Source organism: Diabrotica undecimpunctata, chromosome 10 (assembly GCF_040954645.1).
Source record: "Diabrotica undecimpunctata isolate CICGRU chromosome 10, icDiaUnde3, whole genome shotgun sequence".
Lineage (NCBI taxonomy): Eukaryota > Metazoa > Arthropoda > Insecta > Coleoptera > Chrysomelidae > Diabrotica > Diabrotica undecimpunctata.
The window spans coordinates 55,049,167-55,071,955 of record NC_092812.1 but is presented as its reverse complement, the minus strand read 5'-3'; the positions used below and the strand labels follow the sequence as shown (position 1 = coordinate 55,071,955).

The window sequence follows — 22,789 nt, the reverse complement described above, 5'->3', positions numbered from 1 at the left end:
CTGCTATCACCATGGTGTCGTCGGCATATCTAACATTGTTTACTCTTTCACCATTTAGAAGGATGCCTTCGTCTATTCCGTAAAGAGCCTCGTTAAAAATTTTTTCTGAGTACATATTAAATATCAACGGCGATAGAATAAATCCCTGTCTAACTCCGCGTAGTATTTTTATGTGATCTGTTTCTTCTCCGTTAATTTTCATGTATGCGGTCTGATTCCAGTATAGTTCTGAAATTATTCTGAGGTCTTTGTCATCCAGGTCTGCTTCTTTTAAAATGTTTATCATCTTTTGATGTTGAACTCTGTCAAATGCCTTTTCATAGTCGATCAAGCACGCGTATACGTCGCAGTTAACGTCCCTGCATCTTTGAATCAGTACCTGTACTCCGAAAAGTGCCTCTCTGGTACCTACTGCGTTAATGAAGCCGAACTGTCTGTCTGATATTTGTTCCTCGCACTTCTTATAAATTCTTCCATGGATGACTCTAAGAAACAGTTTCAACATGTGGCTCATTAGGCTGATTGTTCGATATTCTTCGCACTTTTTAGCCCTTTTTTTTTTCTTGTGACTCTAGACTTGTGTCAGTATTTCAAAATTACTACCATTCAGAATACAAGAAGGGGATTTACTACAACCAACCAATAGGTTTCTTAAAAAAATGCAAATAGGTTACAGATTTACTAGGAGGGGAAATGCAAATCACGCTGCCCTGTGTGCTCATGTACAAATTTATTACTCGACTATCCCGGCAAAAAAATATATGAACGTACGTGCTTACGTGTTTTCGGTAAAGATTTCATATGGGAAGCCCTGTACCCAGGACCCTCATCAGGCAAGCATTTTGATAAAAGTAGCCTGCACCTGCATAGCGCATCAGCGTGCTATGGGGGATGGAGGATGGCCTGGGGAACATTGGGGCTCGGAGAAGTGGTCCCTGTTTTACACGGACCAATCCACCTCATCCCAATGAATTGTATGCCCGAATGTCTACAGGCTGGGTTTACTTCTTTTGCTTGCTTGCTTTTCAAGGTTATAAATAGTTAGTATGTAAAATTCTGTGGACTCTTCTTAAAGGATCGATAGTAACATACATGTTTCTTAATTACCAAAATATAAAACTGTTCGGTATACACCAAATTGATGTTAAAAAATCGAATAGTCAGAATAGTCACCTACTTCTTGAGCCTACGGTATACAATGAAGGTAACAGGGACAGTATTCGTTTCAACCGCCTATTATTTATTATACTGGGTTTTATCTAAGGTACTCATTTTATTGAGACTGATTTGGCCTAATGGCTTACATAGTTTTTAAAATATCTATGTTTTCCCATGCACCAGGTATCAAATGCAGGCCTTTTGTATTGTATTCAAACACAAACATTGCCCACACAGTAAATAAGCATATAAAGCATTATTTTCATCGTCGAAGTTCATTGAACTCATATATTGGTTAATGCCAAATCCGCGTAAATTGTATGGCTTTAATGTAACTTCTTGAAAGCGTACGCATTCACTTTCGAGTTTATCGTTGAGATAAATTATTGATTCATTTTATTAATATGATTAATTTTTGACTAACTACATTCTGATCATTTTTTTCTGTAAGTTCTACATTCTACATAGGTTTTGATTTTTAGCATAGTAATCACTGTTTGCGATTTCTAAATTCTCTAATTTGAGTATGTATAATTTTAACAAGGCTTCTACAACGACTAAATGTGATTGTGTGCTAGACATATTGAAAAAAGTTCATATTTTAATTAACTATTGTATTCACAAATTCCGAATAATTCAAGACGGCCACCATACTGCGAATATCGTACATTTCAATTATAATTCAACTAATGGTCAACACAACACATCACTATACTCTTCCCAGAGTCAACAGACAAAAGCATAAGACAAAATTTAATACAACAGTGTATAACAGTGAACATCCTTTATGGCTGTCGTGAACTCTTCTGCTGGTCTTGTTTGTGATTTTCCACAGAACAAAATGTGTGGATCACAGGTGGCTATAATAATTTCAACAACATAATAAAGATCACAAAAGCGACACAATAATTCAGCGAATATTTCTTGCTAAAAGACAATTACTATTTTTAATGGGAATAAGTCACAATTTAGGTTTAAAATAAGTTTAATTTTGACGTTCCAATTTCTACTTCGGAAATCGTTCTCAAAATACAAAACATTAATGAATTCAAATGAGAACTATTTCCGAAGTGGAAATTGAAACGTCAAAAAAAACTTATTTTGTAAACTTAAATTGTAATCGCATTAAGATGCCACAAGAAAATAGCTTCAGAACAATTGCTAAAAGACGTTAATACACTCAGATGCAAAAAAACGCAACGAAGAAAATTTTGGTCAAATTCAAAGTATTTCAGTTTTTTTATTTTTAGCCCTATTTTGATGATTTTTTTAGCAAACTGTGAAATAATTTATAAATTAGTGAGTGTATAGTGAGTTTTTTAAGTATTAGTATTAGTGGGTTAATCGAAAGGTGTTTTTTTGACTTTGAAACATCCTGTGGAATAATTCCGTTAGCGGATTTTCGTAAAACCTTGTTTTTCGGTTGCAACCATGTCTTCTAAGTATTATATTTTTTGTTTCATGTGAAAATATGGATTGGTTCATTTTTAGGAGCGAAATGACTTTGCCACCCACAATTTACGATTTTTCCTATTATTACCATTATGTTTTGTATTCATTTGTAATACGGCGATGGGGGCTTTGGTGATTGATATCGAAGGAATGTCATATCGACATCACAGAAGCACTGTATTTAAATATTGATTAAAAGCAACGACATGATCTTGGTTTTAATGAACGATGATAACAATAAAAAAACATAAAAAAACAACTTAAATGTAACTTAACCTAAGTACGCAAATAACAAAGAAAAAGTACTAAAAAATAACTTAATACTTTGTATTGCCTCCCCTAGCCTCTATAACTGCCTGTACACGTCGGCTCATGCTGTCTATGAGGTTGCGAATATCATCTTGCTGGAAGTTTTGCCATTACTCTTCTAGATCCAAGCGAAGTTCGTTAATTGAGGCTGGTGCGACTTCGCGACCTTTAATATTTCTACCAAGTATGTCCCAAACGTGCTCTATTGGGTTCAGATCTGGCGAACACGCTGGCCAGTTCATTTTAATTAATACCAACTTCCTCTAAATATTGCGTGACACACATTGCAGAGTGGGGTCACACATTATCTTGCATTAATAGAAAATCATCGCCGATATATTGAGAAAAGTGTACTACGTGATTCGCTAAAATTTCCTCAATATACCGGTGTGCAGTCAACGAACCCTCAATAAATACCAATTCAGTGTGCACCTCTCGGGATATTCCTGCCCATACCATCACCGAACCCCCTCCATGGCTAACGCGGGGACTGAAAGCGCACTCCGCAAATCTCTCTCCAGTCCAGTTCGACGCCATACTCATTCTCTCCCATCTGATGAGTGAAGACAGTATCTCGACTCATCCGTAAAAAGAACATTACTCCATTTTCCTAAATTACAATGTAAATGTTCCCTGGAAATTGTAGTCTAGCCACTGTGTGCTGTGGAAGTAATTTGAGCCCAGTTACTGGTCTGCAACTTTGCAAACCAAATTCATGTAATCTTCGACGAACTGTAAATACACGTACATTATTGCCTCGAACCTCTTGAAGCTGATTTTTTGTTTGCACCGCTGTTAAATGACGATCCCGGAAAGCGTTGACTAGTATAAATCGATCATCTAAAGCAGTAGTTTTGCGCTTCCTGCCACTTCCCGCTTGTTTATTCCAGTTCGTATAAAACGTTCAACTACCCTTTGGATGGTAGAGCGATGAGTGTGTAATACTCTAGCACTCTAGCCACATATTCATAATTTCGCCCATCTTCAACCAGAGCAACAGCTTTCGCACAATCTTCGACACTAAGAACCATGATCAATCATAGGTAAACAAAATGTAAGTGTCAATATGACATAATAATAAGTCACCAAAGCCACCTCGTCGTATTACAAAATAACTCCAAAATAATCATAATAATTAAAAAAGTCTTAAATTGTGGGTGGCAAATTCATTTGGCTCTAAAAAATGAACCAAGGCATATTTTGACATGAAACAAAAAAACAAAATGCTTAGGAGACATGATTGCAACCGAGAAATAAGGTTTTACGAATATTCGTAAACAAAATAATTCCACAAGTTAGGATAATAAAACCACGTTTTATTTAACCCCGTACAATAAATCAAATATAAAAGTTTATCAAAAAACTGACTATACTAAATTAAAATTTATAAATTTATACATAGTGTGCTAAAAAAAATATCAAAATAGGGCTAAAAATAAAAAAATTGGAATACTTTGAATTTGACCAAAATTTTCTTCGTGGCGTTTTTTTGCATCAGAATGTATTATTTGAATTAAAAATAAAATTATTATAATTGAATTAAAAAGATTATAATTTTCGCCGAAATATAAATTTATGGTAGGTACTCTTTTGTTTTTATTTTTTTTTGTACGGTCAACCATGTTATACTTAATATTATCTTAACCTCCCATAGGGATATTATTTCATTCCGAATTTTATTTCATCCCTTACTTACACCACAGTATATTGCTTATACTTTATAAGCAATATACTGTGCTTACACTACACCATTGCTGACCGGGTTCTACTGCCAGCAATGCAAACAAAACAGAGTCTAAAAGTGATTTTACATCATCGTGAAACAAAATTTTCGCACTAAATTATGATTTAGACTATAACCTTAATGCTACTACTCAATTATCCTATCAGTTTTCTAAAAAAAAACGATGTTATTGATTTGAGTGTACTAAGGAACTCGACTCTACTACTACGACTTTGTTATGGCATTTTTTTATTGATGCAATCTACAAGGAAAATGAGGAATAAGCTTGATATTAAATTGATTGCAAAAAACAACAGCCCCAGGAAGATTTATAAAAATTTGAACATATGAACCTTATCAACAAAAAAACAAAGGTCGAGAATTTAGAAGAACTTGGGTTTAACAATAATCAATCAAGATAAATTTATATTTTAATATTTTCAACGTTGAAATACTATTCCCAATTTGTATGTACTATCATATTAATCTGATTTTGTGACATTAATACTAGATCCTGCTTCCAAAGTCTACAAATAAAATGACCACGAGGTATCTGCGGCCGCAGATATGTGGAAAAAGAGTCAAAGTGCAATAAAAAGGATAAATTATATTGAGGTGGTTTCAACTAATAGCAAAAGGAATTCTTGGACTCAATTTACATTCAATGGATGGAGAATAGGTAACTTTTGAAATTCTCTAAGAAACATTTCTTCTCAGCTAAACTTGATGACAAATTTTCTTCCTTAAAAATTACATAAATTTAAAACTGTTTTTTTTTAATTCACGCTTCGTTTAGGGTCCGGGAACTGCAGATTTGAAACAGAAAGATTTCGCGCCAAATTTCACTTTGTTGACATTTAATATAATTATTAACTCACAAAGATTATTGAAGTCAAGATAAATATTTTTTAAACGTATATTTTGGTTAAATTTTAAAACCATGTTAAAATTGCAAGGGTACTGGAAGTTTAAGAAATTATTAGAAATGATTTAAAACCTTCTTTTGTCTACAGTTTTTGATTAAACTGCACCTTAGTGAGGTTGTTTACCTTTCTATATGTTTACTTGCACTGCACACGTGCTATATGCACACAAATAGTCGCGACCATTCGCACTTCACTGTTTCCATATCATATCGTGGAAAAACACACCGCATGGGATATTAATACACGATTTTCTAACATACTGTAGAAAATATTGGTTGATTAAGTCAAAATGTCCCGATTCTGTCAGAGGGCGACGGCCCAAGTTACACAAACTCACAATCTCAGTGCACTCGCCGCATAAGACTGAGGAAGGAGAAGGAAAGGAAAGAAGAGAAGCACATATTGGGCTCAGTCGCTATTCCCGTGTATTTCGTCACGATTGGCCGACGAATATCTCGTCGCAAGTTTTCGAGACACCAGCAAAGGCAGATTAAATAAAATGGCTTTACTGTTGCTGCCAAGGGTCTTAAGAGAATCCAGAGGCGCCGTGCTAAATATTTATGCTGAATATTAAATTTAATGAATATCGCAATTCTACAATCGCTAGCTGAATATCGCTACTATATGGATTTATTTTTTACTCGAGCTAATTTAGACAATTTTCAATATTTTTTTTTTAAAATACTTAAGTAACTATAAGTTAAAAAAAATTAACAAATTGTGATTTTTAATAACTTTCGACATTGAAAAAAAATTCACTTTAATACAAAGAATGGATTTTCACGTTCATGGGTTCACGGAAAGCTCTGGGAAGCGACATGCATTGTGTATCCTATGTATATTCAATTGAATTGGAGTCTGAGATGTCAATATATCAATAACCTCGTTGGTCAACAGTTTGACACAATACGTGAGATATGTGGAAGAGCATTTTTGTGCTCACCATTCTCACCAACAACTTTTTTCCAACAGTAGCTGTAAATGGGGTCGTTTCTGCCGACTAAAGGCTATTTCCCTGAAATTGCGTTCCTATCGCTAGTGAAAATTTCCGTAGCACGTCTCAGCCCAAATTGAATTAGAGCGATGGATAGGAATGATGGTGATAAATACTAAAATCAATATCTAAGGAATCAGATTCCGATGATGAAATTCCTGTGTTTCCCGAGAGCAATATTCTAGATCACAAAAACGAAATGAAAGTTTGTAATCCACCAACCAGCAGCGATGCGAGTGACGCAATTAAACATTATTTGATCATTTTGATCCAGGTATGTGGTCGATGCCCATATCAGATGTTCAGCGTCATGATATAGTTCAGAACGACTCCTCACAACAATTAAATATTGGTTATGAAGATTATCCCAAAGACGACGGCCGTAGGCACGTTTCAAATTTTTATTTCTCTAGAAAACTGAATAATGATAAAATTCAACATCGTCGCTGGTTAGTTTATTCTAATTATAAAAATAAAGTATTCTGTTTTCCATACAGACTTTTTGGCAATTCAAACTTTGACTTTGGCAAAGAAAACGAAAGGCTAATTAGCGAATCTCAAAAACGTTGGTACAATTACCAATTAATAACAGATTAATCGATATTATTAACTTCTTAGCCTCTCTTAACGTCACAGAGAAGCTACAAAGACAGACGGTGACTTTAGGGATAGTGGGAACTTCATTGATTTATTTAAATTGGTATCAAAATTTGATCTTACTTTATGAGAACATACGAGATGCATTACTGACAAACAACTTAGGCATCACTATTTAAGTCACAATAGATAAAATTAATTGATCACACTGATGTCAAAAACGGTAACTGGTGAACTGATTCGCAAATTAAAATAGGCAAAATATTATTTGTTTTTTGCTTCACTGCACTAGAGACTATAGTAAATTAGAGCAAATGTCTTTAGTCTTAAGGTTTTGTAATACAAACGGACACAATAGAAGAACACTTTATTGGTTTTATTGATGTAACTGAGTCAACAGGAGAGTATTTACGTAATGTCTTACTAGGCAAACTAGAAAAGAATGGCTTAGATATTCAAAACTGCCATGGCCAAGGATACGACAATGGCGCAAATACGGTAGGCATAAATAGTGGAGACAAAACTCGAAGATTAAATATAAATCTTAGGGCATTTGCCTTGCGGTTGTCACAGCTGGAATCTGCTGTTTGTAGACGCCGCTAATTCTTCGATGAGAGCAAAAACATTTTTTAAATGTTTAAAAAGATAAATTAAAGCTTACCATGAATCCTTTATCGGACACGAGATGGGAAAGCAGAATCGAGGCAGTTAAGTCCATAGTCCATACTATTTCAATCTGATGATGTTGTAGAATGTATAGAAAGTTTGAAAAATCAAACGGATCAATCAGACACTCTCAGTGATTGTGATACAAGTCCATCTGAGCATTGCCCTTAAATATTTGCACACATTTTGTGACTGGATCAAAGAATATCGCCAAACTGGATTTAAAAAATGCTTTTCTGATCTCAACAATTTATTGACAGAAGCCGAACAAATTTAAAAACAAAAGAGTAGCAAAAAAGAAAAATGTCTTTGATTATGAATGCGAGGATCAACCTATACAGTGTCCCAAAAGCCAAAAGCCGGTATGAAGCCAATTTTTTTCAACACTATGCTTGATTCAATTATTACCAATTAAAAATATTCCACACAAACAAATATTAAATGACACATGTTTATTATTTTAAAAAATCGTTCTTTATGTGCGAGCGGAGGGCCTCGCAAAATTTATCTTGCCCTCATAAAATTATGATCTTGCGCCGCCACTGGGCTCGGGAGACTGAGACCTCGGAAGCCCTGAAGAAGACATCAAAGAGGATGTCGAAAGCTCGACGCGGTTCAAACCGAAAGGCTGTTGAGTTTAATATTAATTCTTGTAATAGTATTAATTTTAGCTTTAGGTTTAATACATATATATATATATATATATATATATATATATATATATATATATATATATATATATTTTCCTTTCACTGCTTGGTTTTTTAACGACAAGTTGTCAACCAAATTTATCACACTCTTTGAATATACCGCCTTATACATAGAGGTTGGTAGCTTGCCTTGCTGTTTATGTCATTGTGACTTCAAGGCCACTTCTACTCACGTTGTTGTGCGTGGGTGTCAAAGTGTCAAAACTTTTAAATTCATTTACCAACGAGCCTCAGTAAGCTAAAGACTGGTAACTTCATTTTTTTCTTTATTACTATTAATCTTTAATAACTTATAATGTTACCTAAAGTTAAAATTAAAATATAATTTTTAAATAAATTTGTTGGAAGTGCAATCTAATGATCTTTCTAGTTCTTTACACTTTAAAATAAACCTTAATGTTTTTTACTAAGTTTTTATAAAATTTTTTTTTATATATACATGTATTTTTATCAGATGTTCTTTTGCTGTGCTAATTTTGTCAAATTGCAAACTTTACCTAGTTTCAATTAATTGTTATATACAACGTTAACTCTGAATGTCCAGCTTTGTAAGCTTTTTCATATTTTTTACATCACTGACTGCTACATGTCTTTGTAAGGTAACACACTTTGGTTATAACTTCTCTATGGATGTTTGGTTTGGTTTCATATTGTTCTTTTTAGATGAACTGATGATGCTTTCTGAGCAGAAAGCGAAACGTCTTCAATAAATAGATGAAGTAGCCATCGTCTTTGTCTTTTATTTCTCCACTTTGACCGATAAACCCACCACTCTTCGAGTGTACCTTAGTTTATATATATATATATATATATATATATATATATATATATATATATATATATATATATATATATATATATATATATATATAATTTTGATGTCATTAAAAATTACCCTACTTTTCAATGGTTGGGCAATATATTAAGTACTACCTACATAGATCTCTATTAGTATGCACTCATAGACAAAACACAGTAGTAAAAATCGTATATACTTTGAACTTAATTGAAGAGTTCAAGATACAAATATTTTCTCAGATAATGTAAATTATCGTTTACTTAACTTCTATATAACATTTGTTCCAAATCTAATTTGTAATTTACATTAACAAAATATTATCACGCAATATATCTTTTATCAGAAAATATTATACTAAATGAATAACTAACAATTTTATTTTAAACAGATAAACAGTCATTGACTTACTGAAGAAACCAAAGAATAGTCCAGTTAAGTGGTTCAATAACAATATAAATTTGTGGTATACATACGGTCTGCGCTAAAACAAATAACACTAAAATCAGGAAGCTTGTGAAATATAATCACATCAAGTGACTTAAGTGACAACAGTTTTCATGTTATCTCTACACATTGTTTGTTCGAATAGTGTCAAAATTTTTAAACTGGTGCTTAGAACGCAAGAAAAAATCTTAATTGTTGAATATTATTCACGCATACGGGAACGGATCTAGTTTATTAACTATGACTGATAAGGACTCATTAAGAGTACCAAAATGTGTACCTGGAACGTAAAAACAATATACGAAGCTAGCAAAATTCTCAACGCTATTAAAGAAATGAAAAGGCTCTCTATAGATATCGTGGGAATAAACGAAATGCGTTGGATAGATTCGGGTGAGTGCACAATTGAAGACCATAGGATTTATTATTCGACAGGGATGTATATTAATCCCACTTTTTTTTTTCATATATACTCAGAACAAATTTTCAAAAATGCTGTAGAAGCCGCGAACGAAGGTATTCTAGTGAATGGAGAAAGTCTCAACTATAATAAAAGTGAGCCAACTATACGGTCTGGACTTGCATATAAAAAATACATGATTATTAGTAAAACCCCAATATTAAACACTCAGCTATTGGTAAACTGTAGAAATAAAGTAACGCATAGCAAAGGCCAATTCCGAATTTATTAAAATGAATTCGATTTTTAAAAGTCGAGAGTTTTGCTTTACAGAGTGGAAGCATGGACTCTGTTGGAAGCATCTATATAGATGCTGGATGCTTTCAAAATGTGTCGTTACTGACGGGTACTGCGTCGACGCATAGTGATGAATTATGAAGTTCTCCGCAGAATGGGTAAGAATGTGAAGTGCTCATCCTAATAAAAAAACGGAAATTGAAGTACTTTGATCATATTATGAAAAATAATGATATGTATGGTTTACTTCAATTGGTTATTGAAGGAAAAGTGTTTGGTAAGAGAGCCCCTGGAAGACGACGTATTTCCTGGCTTCATAACCTAAAACTTACTTCAATATGTCGAATTGAATCACGTTCTTAGGTTACGGAGCCAGGAAATAACCCTGGGCCGCCCAAACACTTTTCCTTCAATAATCAATTGAAGTAGCTTCGACCGGCTGTCGACAAACTCAAAATTGCCATTAGTATTAAGTATTGCCCGGACCGCAATGGCGAAGCACATTGGACACAATTTTTATCGCCAAAAAACTTCAACACTAAATTCACATTGTTTCAATTCCTATTATGAAATTGTTCATGTTTCATAATGCTTCAGTTTTCAGTGTACTTTGTTTTGGCGCAAACAGATCCCATGTGTAACGTTTTGGCTTCTGTAACGAAAATAGGTGTAAATGAAACAATAATGTTCTAAAACAAATACTTATAATTGATAAAAGTCGCTGTTGATTACGGTAACTCAAGGTACAAAGCATTTAATTGCGAAAACCAACAGTCTAAGGATTCAAATGTAGTCTGTTGGTTATGGTAACTCAAGTAATCAACGGTTCCAAAGCCGAAAACGTCTGGGGATTTTAGTAACCAAAATTCTTAAAGTATTAAAAAATGTGTTCAAAAAAAATCTATACCAAGAAAATTGATTTAGACTTGGCTTACCAGGAATTAAATTTCTTTGATTTTGTAGTTTCAGCGCATAAAGTAAATCTGTGGTATCAGTTTAGGACGCTATTTAGGATATCCAAAGACTATAAAGACTCCTTTCAATGTTTCATTTTTTTGATATTTTTTTATTTATATAGCAAATGTGTTCAAAAATTACTCCAATATCTCTTATCCAAGGACAGATTTCAGTTCAAATTAGAATTTAGTGGGTTGAAGGTGGGTGGAGTTTTTGAAATTGGGTAATTTGTCCCGTACGTCACCAACAAAATGAACAGACAGTTTTTTAAAGTTAAAATTGTGATAAAAAAGTTTAAAATGATAAAAACTTTGATCGTTCTTTCGAATTCGTTCAACTAAAACCAGTGACCAAATAAATCCTTTTCCCTCTCCTTGCGGAATCAAAATTTATTGCGAAAGTATTTTTTATTTAAATTCTTTTGTGTCCCACGAGAATTCTTGTCATTATTCCACCTACGTGGGTTGTCAGTGATAACAAATGATAATACTTCACCAGAAATTAGATAACAAATTTTTACCCTATAATAAAACCGGATGGATACATTGAGATAGAGAGTTGCCACCCAAAGAAAATATTTTTATTAAATGGTAACTGATTTTGTTCAATATACAAAACCTATATACCTAAAATGATCGACGAGAGTACGCATATTGCGTTATAGAGTTCAATGTACTCAGATATATGTACAGATTTTGTTTTTCTATTCCAGTTCTCTTTTTTTCCCATTGTTCAACATTTTTCTTTCTTACATCTGTAATAGAGTTGTCTTTGAAAGTGTTTTAGGTTCTTTCTCATTTTGATTCTATCTTAAGAAATCTTCTATGCTACTTTAAAAGTATCAAAGAAAGTACGCATATTGTAATATCATTCAATATATACATATGTATTTACATAGATTCACAAACTTTTCTCTCTCGCACTTTAATTTTGCTTTTCTCAACATGCAACATTTTTCTCCTTTATATTTTGTTTTAGAGTTGTCCTGCAAAGTTTTCTGGTTCTTCCGCATTTTTACTGTACCTTCAGAAATATTTTCGGGAGGGTGCATTTGCATCTACACACACTATTAACCGATATAAAATATAGAACTATACATGTATATCTATGTACTTTCTTTCTGGACAGAGAGGTGGAACAGCCATTGTTTCTTTTTAATAAAACTTTTTGATCGTATTTCATTTTACATCTTACAGTTTGTGCATTTCTGTGTGTGTGCTAGTCGTTTGTATACAAGTGAGTGGAAAGAAATGGGGACTAAGTTGAAAAACGAACCTTTCGTTATACGTAAGGGTCCTGTCCGTCAATAATGCCAAACATAAGTTGATATACAGGAGGCTCCAAAACTGATTAAGGTGAAGTTGCATCTATACAAAGCAATTTATAGAAGTGCTATGGAAATAATCGAACGCCAAGTGCAGAATTAATTAATCGTGATCTACTGCAATAGTCAAGCATCTCTAAAGGTCCTCAGTTCTATGCAGGTTAATTCAAGGCTTGTGTGGGACAGTTCGGATTCCCTCTCTCAGATTGGAAGTCGGAATAGATTGAACACTAGCGTGGGTTCCAGAGTATAAAAGCTACCAGGGTAATTAGAATGCTGATAAATTGGCCCGAACAGGCGCTTTAGAAGAGGAATACATACAAAATAACCTTCATTGATAAAAGGGTGCACGATAAGTCTTTAGAATGATAAAGAAATGCATCAGGGCAAAGATAGACTAAAGAATTCACAGAATAATACAGTCAACTTAGTAATCCAAAAATGAAGGATTGTCAGGATGATAGTGGGGCTGTTGACTGGACATTATAGACTCAGTAAACATTTGAGTCGTATGGGATTAACGGAGATGATATTTGTCGGTTCTGTCTAGAAGAAGAGGAAACCACTCTGCACGTCTTGTGTCAGCAAGGCTGAGGTATCTAGAACTCGGAGACGAAAAACAAGAAGCATTAGTGTATATGACAAAATCCCTCTCAAGGCCATAGAACCCCATTAAGAGGATAGGGCTGGATGGGGAGCTTTAAGTACAAAGGGAAGCACAATAGATTTGTAAAAGGTCGCGGTGTATCATGCCAAGAGCCGCCCTATTTTGTAATATATTTTAGTCGTTTGGTCTTAAAGATCTCTGCTTTCCTTCAAAATAGTTTTTGTACATTGTTATTTTTATTTTTCGGCACTTTCATTATTATTTGATTACCTGCACCATTATTTTTGTTCTTCGTTTCTTCTTGATATTTTTCCATTTCTAATAAATTAGGTTTATATTAAACTTACAGGGCTAGTTGTTCTGCCTTTCTTATGAAATATAATGGCTGCAATAAAATTTAGCCAAATAAGCTTAATTCAGCAAATAAACAAAAAAATGACAAAGCAATGGAACACAGCACTCATCTGCCCAGTTCACTAGAAAGGTGATAGAACTGGTTTGGAAGGAAGTGGTTTGATGCCGTCCGGACTGGCATAGAAGAAATAAGGACAAAGGACTGGAGAGAACAAGTGAAGAATCGGAAAAGGTGAAAGAAACTAGTCAAGACTATCCAAGCCAAGGGTCTCTAGGGTCTGCAGTGCTGTTATATATGTTAATTCAGCAAATTCGGATTTGGGCATCTAGGGGGTTATGAAAAAAATCCGGAAAAAATTTCAATAGGAAAATTTCTTATTTTGTAGTTCATAATGTGTCGGCGCCTGTTACTGCCGTCATTTTATACTTATTAAAAATGTCTACGTAATAAGTAAGGATGAACTTTTGGGATCCAAATACATATAGATTATTTTTGGATCATATTTTAGAATACTTTCGAAATTGATATACACTCTGTAGTAAGTAGTATACCATACCTATCTATAAGAATAGTAAAGCAGGAACAAGAAATACGCACATACCACCTATGTAAGAAACCCCTGCGTAAGTGTAATTTTCCAATGAAGCCCCCGAGAATTATATGGAAAATGTAGCAACGCACTGGAAGGCATCAAAAATTAAGTTTCTTGAAATTCTATATAAAACGTATCATAACGATTCACAGTACAAAGAAGAAGAATTCAAATTTTTACTAGGGTAGTCGCGGCACTTAGTTAAATTGAATATAAGGAAAGGCACAACTTTGTTAAGCAAATGACTGCTATCCTGGAAGGACTAATATTATGAATATCTCCTTGGTACTGTAAAAATAACGACCTAAGTTATATCGATATTGTTGTTGTACTCCTCTGCCAATCAAAGACAAATAGTGGTCCAGATCATACAGACATTAGTAAAATAATAGAAGAAATTATAATTAGAAACAATTTTCATTCAAAAAAGGCAACATAAAAATTTACAAAGGTAGAGATTAGTAAATATATAAGAAGAAAACCTTATAAAATTATAATTGGCAAGAAGAAACAGGGCAAAACTACAAAGAAATAAAGAAAATAGAAAACTATGTGGTAAGAAGAAGGGAAGTGAAAAGAATTTGCAGAAAAAAGAAAAGAGAACAGCTAAGAAAGCAATTGAAAAACATAGAAGAAGCCTACATAAACAAAGAGATAAAGAATTTCTACCAAGAAGTTAAGAAATCCAGAGAAACTACAAAGAATAATCCACAGTATTGCAGAAACAAAGAAGGCTTACTTATAGGTAAACAACAGAAAAATTAAACAGATGGGCAGAATATTTCGAAGATCTATTAAATACAGGCCAACAAGAGGAACTCGAGGGAAATGAGAATTTGCAACTCTGAATGAAGTTAACGAAATAATAAGAGACCTAAAAAATAACAAAAGTGCAGGAGAAAGGGGTCTCCCAGCTGAGATTTTTAAGGAAGTTGGCGAAATATTGTAGGAAAGGATATTTCACTTGACACTAATAATTTGGAAAAAGGAAGAAATGCCGAAAAAATGGAATAGTGCTCTTATTTGTCCTATCTATAAAAAAGGAGACAAAACGGAGTGCCAAAACTATAGAGGTATAGCACTATTAAAAGTAGTCTATAAAATACTTGCAAAAATTATTAGGAACAGATTAATAAAATATCATAACAAAGTGATTGGAGAATACGAGGGAGGTTTTAGATCAGGAAGAACAACTACTGATCACATAAGTATGTTAAAATTAATACAAAATAATAGCTACGAACAAAACTTAGGATTACATATGCTATTTACCGATTTTAAACAAGCATATGACTCCCTAAATCGAACGATGCTATATCAGGCCATGAGAACATTAGAAATACCAGAAAAGCTTATAAGGCTAGTGGGAATGACGCTTAGGAACACGATGAATAGGGTAACAATTGAAGGAAGCTGTTCAAGACAGTTCAGTCAATAGAGGTTTAAAACAAGGCGATCCGCTATCTACAATGAAATAGAGACTCTCTTCGGGAAAGGAAACATCGTAAGATACATAAAAGCCAATAGATTAAGATGGGCAGGCCACGTGGTACGGAGTGATGACGACAGACTGATTAGCAATGTGTTTTGGGAAAGACCAGATGGTAGAAGATCGACAGGAAGGCCTAGAAAAAGGTGGAAAGACGCAGTCAGGAAAGACCTGGAGAAGATGGAAGTAAGGCCATGGGAAATAATAGCACAGGATCGGAATCAATGGAAGGCAATAGTAAACGCGGCAAAAATTCACGAAGAGTTGTAAAAACCAATGATGATGATGATGATGATCCGCTATCTACGAATTTATTCAACCTAGTATTAGAACAAATCGTAAGAAGATCAAATATAATCACAAACAGGACTATTCAATAACAGGGAACAGTGCATAGCGTACGTGGATGATGTGGTGATAGTAGCGAGAACAAAAAAACATTTAGAAAAAGTTTTCCAGAAATTTTAAGAAGAAGCGAAAAGATACGGATTAATAATAAACCAAACAAAAACGCAATATATGGAAATGAGAGGAGACAACAAATAATAACAAATATATCAAAATGAAAGGAGCAGAGACTGTCTATAGTTTCGAAAAAGTGTCAGAATTTAAATACTTAGGAGTAACCATAACGAACGCGGGAAAAGAAGAAAAAGAGATAGACAAAAGATTAATGAAGGAAAGCAGAGCGATGGGGTCACTAAATTCATTACTGAAAGCAAAAAATGTGTCAATAACAGCTGAATTACGAGTCTTCGAGACAGTAATCAGACCCACAGTGATGTATGCCAGTGAAACGTGGATTATGAACCAGCAGGAAGAAAAGAAAGTAGAGATCTGGGAAAGGAAGGTGCTCAGAAAAATCTTCGGAGGAATAAAGACGACAGAGAATATTTGGAGAAGACGAACGAATAAAGAAATAATAAGGATGTATGGAAAACCAGCAATTACGGCAAAAATACGAGTCCAAAGAGCTAGATGGCTTGCTCACATTATACGAATGGGGAGAAATGGGAAAAAAAAAGAAGAGGACGTCACTCAAACTGTTCAAAAAAATCCAAATCTTTATAACGTTAGAGGATTTTTTCAAATTTAAATATCAAATCTACAATTAGGCACGTAAAGAAGTAAATTATTATGATATCAAGACTGTTGATAATATAACTATATAATAGTATTATTAAATTGTGCTGAATATCCTCACGAACATTAACTTTCAGTGCTGGTAGGATTGTGTTCAGAAATGAAATATAAAACATTTGTTTAAAAAATACCAAGGACAGTAGTGATTCAAAGTTTGAACCTTGTGAATGGGTGAATAATTGAAATTGCTAACATTAAAATATACTTTCTAGCCTATATGGCGTTTATAGAAGACAACCCGCATGTCTAGATATTATAAACAATAATACAATGTTTCTTACAAAATTTCACGATCCATCTTATCAAATACCTTAAAAAGAATTATACATTACCCTGTATGTAATCAAACTTGTTTTTGCAACGCAAAGAACGGTTTTGGGCAAATTTGAAAAAATGTAAAGATGCAACTGAATAATCGTGTACTTCTGAGTGTTCTCCAGGTTTAAAACAGATAATTCTGACTAAGATTCATCGATCCTAATATGCTTTTTGATATTAAAGACATAATAAAATTCTTAGAGGAATTATGAGTTTCGTCAGGTCCTAATATTATTCTGTTAATGTCAGTTTGAAACTACTTTATTTATATTATAATATAAATGTTATTTTCTACCTGGAAATCGTGAAGTTTTATTTACTAAATTAAAACCTGGCTAAATCTGACAAGACTCAGTCACTCATTGATATCAAATTCTGTTACATATATGTAATTAATTTGGATCAATCAAAGACATTATGAAAAACTAACCTTATTATCCGATTTTAGGATGGGTTTTTGAAAGACTCCCGTTACAACGGTTGAGATACTGCAATGTGTTCACTATGTACAAATATTCCTTTCATGAGGCACTAAAACTCCAAAAACATCTGTTAAACACTTGAGAATCGTCTCTTAGTTTATTCACTCCGTTGTTAGAGTAATTAAGAGAGAAACCCCGCGTTTCTAAAAATGTTATCTATGAAGAAATTAAAAATGAAGAAATTCGTTAGGAACCAAAAGCCGCCGACTAGATTTGAGGACACTGACACGTTTACAATTGATCTTCGACACTCGTTATCACATGAATTGTTATTATAAATTTATTCTGAACTGAAATGGAACTAAAATTAGTTTTTTATTTATCAAATATAGAATATATCTCATGAGTGTCTTTCCGACCAATGGTTAACTTCCTCTTACAGCGTTGGTGGACTGATAAATTGACATCCGGATTGTTTCTAAACTAGGAGATGATTTTTGCCACTAAATAAATATGATTTTTTAGTCATTGACACCGACGTACTTTTACTTTAGATATTCCATATTCGGCAACTGTATAATTAATTATTCAATTTAAAATTTATTAAATTTATTAGAAAAAACATTGGATATTGCGTCAAAATAAGTTTAATCTTAACGTAAAAAAGGAAATGCATTGCACCAGGGGTTCCCAAAGGTGTCTGTGTTGACCTCTTACAGGTCAACGAAATTTAAAAGGGAGTCAATTAACTTTAAATTGATATATATGAGAAATAATTACATATTTAATTTGAAAACACTGTCCATTTTGGCTATAACATATAACGACAAATATCCTTTTCTTCTTCTAGTTTCATGACCATCACAGAAAGTTGAATATAATTCTGGCTACGATATTCGCTATCATTATTTTATTCATAGCAGCTCTGAATAAGGATGTCGTCGATTTTCCGTAGCATTTGAATAAGTTTTTTAGCCATAATGTTCTTCTTTTATCAGGACCAAGTTTACCCTGGATATTTTCCTGTATGATTAGATGATCAGGTCATATTTTTTTTATTTTATGGATCAGTTGTGTTGTTTAATTCATCCGTTTAGGGACCTCTTCATTTCTAACTCTGTCTACCTAGTATATCTTTAAGTCAGAGGTTTGTCACATGCAGTTTGACGTACTTATACATTATTTAGAAATACAGGGCTATGCGGATGATCTAGTAATTATGTTAAGAAGAAAATACGGTAATGTTCTGTCCAGTATACTCCAACGAACATTAATTATCCTTGCAAATGACCATCACGCACGATGGTTTGTAGAGTAACTGGATGAGTAGGAAATAAAAACCTACCACTTAGATATTTGGGACCTACGTTACTCTAAAAACTAAGGCTTCCAGGAAACTGGAAGGGTGTGTAGCCTTAAGGGAGTTCAAAAAATCCGACTGGTTAGTAACTACACAGGTACGCGGACTCAAGGATCCCAAAGGAACCTACCAAAGCTCGAATATGACGCACACTACCAATCGGATACACCCTATACAATCAACAATCACTATTCGCCCAATCAGAGTACGTGCTCTAAAAAGTGCCCGTATTTCTGATCCAACGAATATGGATTCCCAGCTCTACCAACGAGTAGGTTTGTACTAGGATGGTTTTATATAGTAAGGATGAAACATGACGTTCACCAAACGCAAATATAACTGAAGGTCGCTTTCGAGAGGTTTGGATAACTATGGCTGCTAACACTTCAGCCAATTACGTCTGGCGTAATTGGCCTGAACGACGGCCCAAGCAAAACCACAATTGCGGAGCCAGGTACTGCCCTCCTAAGAAAAACCACAGCATCTGCAGTACTGATAATAATGAGTAAATGGACTTCAAAGAATCTGCAACTTTTCAACAGGGCGAAAATTGTTACTACAATGCGGCTAGAAACGATTTTACTTTATATCAATAAATCTGTAAATAAAATATGTTTAAAAAAATGGAGCAGTAATTAATCCTAATGTTATGCTTACTATGGCAGATACTGGGAAAAAATCGTAAGTAATATCAGGAATTGCTAAGTAAAATACAGCATCTACGGATGTTATGTTTTTGCGGTGTTTTTTCTTAGCATAATGTTAAAGAAAATATAATTAAACAACAAAATAAGTTTTTGAATAATTTATTAAAACTACATAAGTAGGGTAGACCGGGGACAATTGAAACATTTCTGCATTTTGATTTTTTTTCTCGGCATCTATCGCAAATTTCTAAATTACGAAATTAGTTGTAAAAAGCGTATCCTATTGTGTTTCCATATATATCATTATATTTTGTCTATATAATGTCATTAATAAGATATTAAATAAAAACTTGAACTTGTCAAGTTGTTTCAATTGTCCCCGTGGCAGGGACGAATGAAACAGATACCTGGGACAATTGAAACAGCACTAAGACATAGAAAAATAGTGTTTATTCTAGTGAAAAACATACAATATAAAATATTTTTTATTCTGAAAATCAATTGTGGCATACGTATAGTTCTTCTTGGCGAGTACATTCTTCATGGGACCAATGACGACACTCAGTGCACTGCACCCATCACAATGAGGAGGTTTTCTGAGGAATAAGTTCGTCGGTTTCTACTAGCTCCGAATCTTCTTCTTCTTCTTTTGGCATCATAACCCTGGATGGGTCTTTGCCTGTCTGGCTATGTCCTTCCATTCAGATCTCTCTTGTGTCCTTCTTCTCCATTGTCTTATGTTCATTGTTTTCAGGTCGTCTTCCACGTCATCCAACCATCTCGTTCTGGGCCTTCCTTTTTTTCGCCTTCCTATGGGCTTCCATTGTAACATTTTCTTAGTTGTTTTTACATCGCTTTGTCTCTGCACATGTCCCAGCCATGACAGTCTTTGACTTTTCACAAATCTTACAATGTCATAACCTTCATTTAACTCATTAACCTCGTCGTTTCTCCTGATTCTCCATGTGCCATCTTCCTCTTGTACCGGGCCATATACTTTCCTCAGTATTTTTCTCTCGAATGTCCTGAGTTGGGCTTCATCTTTTTTCGTCATTACCCAAGTTTCACATTCATAGGTTACTACGGGTCTAATCAGTGTTCTGTAGATAGTCATTTTGGTTCTTTTGTCTAATAATTTCGATGTCATCAATCTTTTATTAGCATAGTATGTACGATTCCCGCTGGAAATACGTGCATTAATTTCGCTACTTACGGAGTTCTTCTGATTGATTTCTGTGCCGAGATATGTAAAGGCATCCACTCGTTCGATAGTATAGTTGTCTATTGTGATATTATTTTCATTGTCAGTTATTCTTTTGACTGTCATATACTTCGTTTTTGCTTCGTTTATTTTAAGACCTCTTTTTCTTGCTTCAGGATCAATTTGTTTGAACACTTCCATTAGTCGTGGCTTATTCCTACTAATGATGGCTACATCGTCTGCCTATGCAGTAATTTGTACTGATTTGGTGTTGATATGGCCGGTTATATTGGTTTTTCTGATGACTGCCTCAAGAACTAGGTTGAATAGCATGGTTGATAGGGCATCTCCCTGTCTTACTCCCATGTTGATGTTAAATAGGGGAGTCAGTTCTCCATCTACTCTGACTGCGGCTTTTGAACCCTGCAACGTCATTTTTATGAGGCTGATGTATTTCTTAGGTATACCTAGATTACTAGCTCCGAATCTAGTTAGTTAATAACTGTATCCATTTCATCAAGAATTTTTTGCGTTGTCTTTTCAAATGGTTGCTTAAAAATTATTTCTATATGTGACATGATGTTATGAAAAAGTGTTAACCAAAATATGAAATCTTTATTCTATAATCTAAGTTTATATGCACCGGCTTGCTCAATCGTTGAATTCAATTTAATACTTTTGTCATTCTCTAAAATATTCATCACTTATATCAGCTCATTTCGGTATTCATAAACTGTATTGACTCCACGTGATTGAAAATTACATCTAGCTTGTGATCATCGTGGTAATCGTTTATGAGCTATCTCATCCAATACCTTTGTTCTCTGAGGTGATATAGAAAAAAAAAACCAAATCCCAGTTAAATGATTCATCTGATGTGCATTCATAGCAATGTACATAGTTTGCAAATGGATATTTATCTTAAATTATTTTTGTACCCCATTTACACCTCTGCTTATTACTGACGCTCCGCCATAACTTTGCGCTATTAACTTATTTGGCGCGCCCCTGATTAAAGGATTAATTTCATAAAATACAATTTGCTGTTGGAATGACATTGTGTCCGGGAGGTTTTACGAATTTCCAAAATTTTTCTACTGGCTTATTGAAGGCAATATATCATAATATAGTGACTAAAGTCGGTTCGCTATATTTACGCGGGTTTCGGATTAAAAATTTTATTGTAAGTACCCAGTTTTAATTACCTGCTCTTTGGGGAAATATCAACTGGTCAAATGAAATGAAAAATAATCCATAACTTTTTTTAATTAAATAATAATGGAAAATCTTTTATATAATTGACAGTATAATAAGGAGAATTACTTCATTAATGGAGTCTAATGTGGCTAATATAAAATTAATAATAATTTTATATTACACTTCACACAGAAAATATGGTCTATGTATATTTGTTCCATGGAGAGAATTTCTAATGAAAAATAAAAAAATTTAACTTGCCAACAAAAATGAAAATCAGTCATTATCATCAAAAATATCATAATCGTCATCATCATCACTGTCATCACCATTAATTGTTATTATGATTGGACTTATTTCGTTTATTTTATTTTCACGAGTCCACCAATCTTCTATTAGTTTCTCTCACTTGAATATACAGTTGCACCACACTTCTGGAGTTACAATTGAAAGTGCTTTTCGCCAAGTTTCCCGAACTGCGTCGTCGCTATAACCGTTAGGCCCAATATGGTTGTCATAATATTGTTTTGCTATTCCCCATATATATTCGATGGGATTAAACTGGCAATGATACGGTGGCAGACGTAAAACTTGATCACCGTAACTTTCAATAATCTGATCCACAACAAAGGTTTTTGGTTTTGCGTGGATATTTGCCAAGCGTAATAATTCTAATTTTAAAATATGTTGTGTAAATGGTAT

The 22,789-nt window shown here is 33.8% G+C and overlaps 1 protein-coding gene across 3 annotated transcripts in view; it reads right to left on the bottom strand.

The window, feature by feature from the left end:
* LanB1 (laminin subunit beta-1) overlaps window positions 1-18,075 on the bottom strand; it is a 76,580-nt gene extending 58,505 nt beyond the window's left edge. Inside the window, exon 1 of one of the 3 annotated variants that reach the window (XM_072546777.1) lies at window positions 17,691-18,075. The gene's annotated coding sequence lies outside the window, so the exon portion shown is untranslated. Of the gene's footprint in view, window positions 1-5,691; window positions 5,984-17,690 lie in introns of those variants that run through there. The other 2 variants (XM_072546779.1, XM_072546778.1) reach the window with 2 other exon arrangements.
* Between the last annotated feature and the right edge of the window lie 4,714 nt (window positions 18,076-22,789).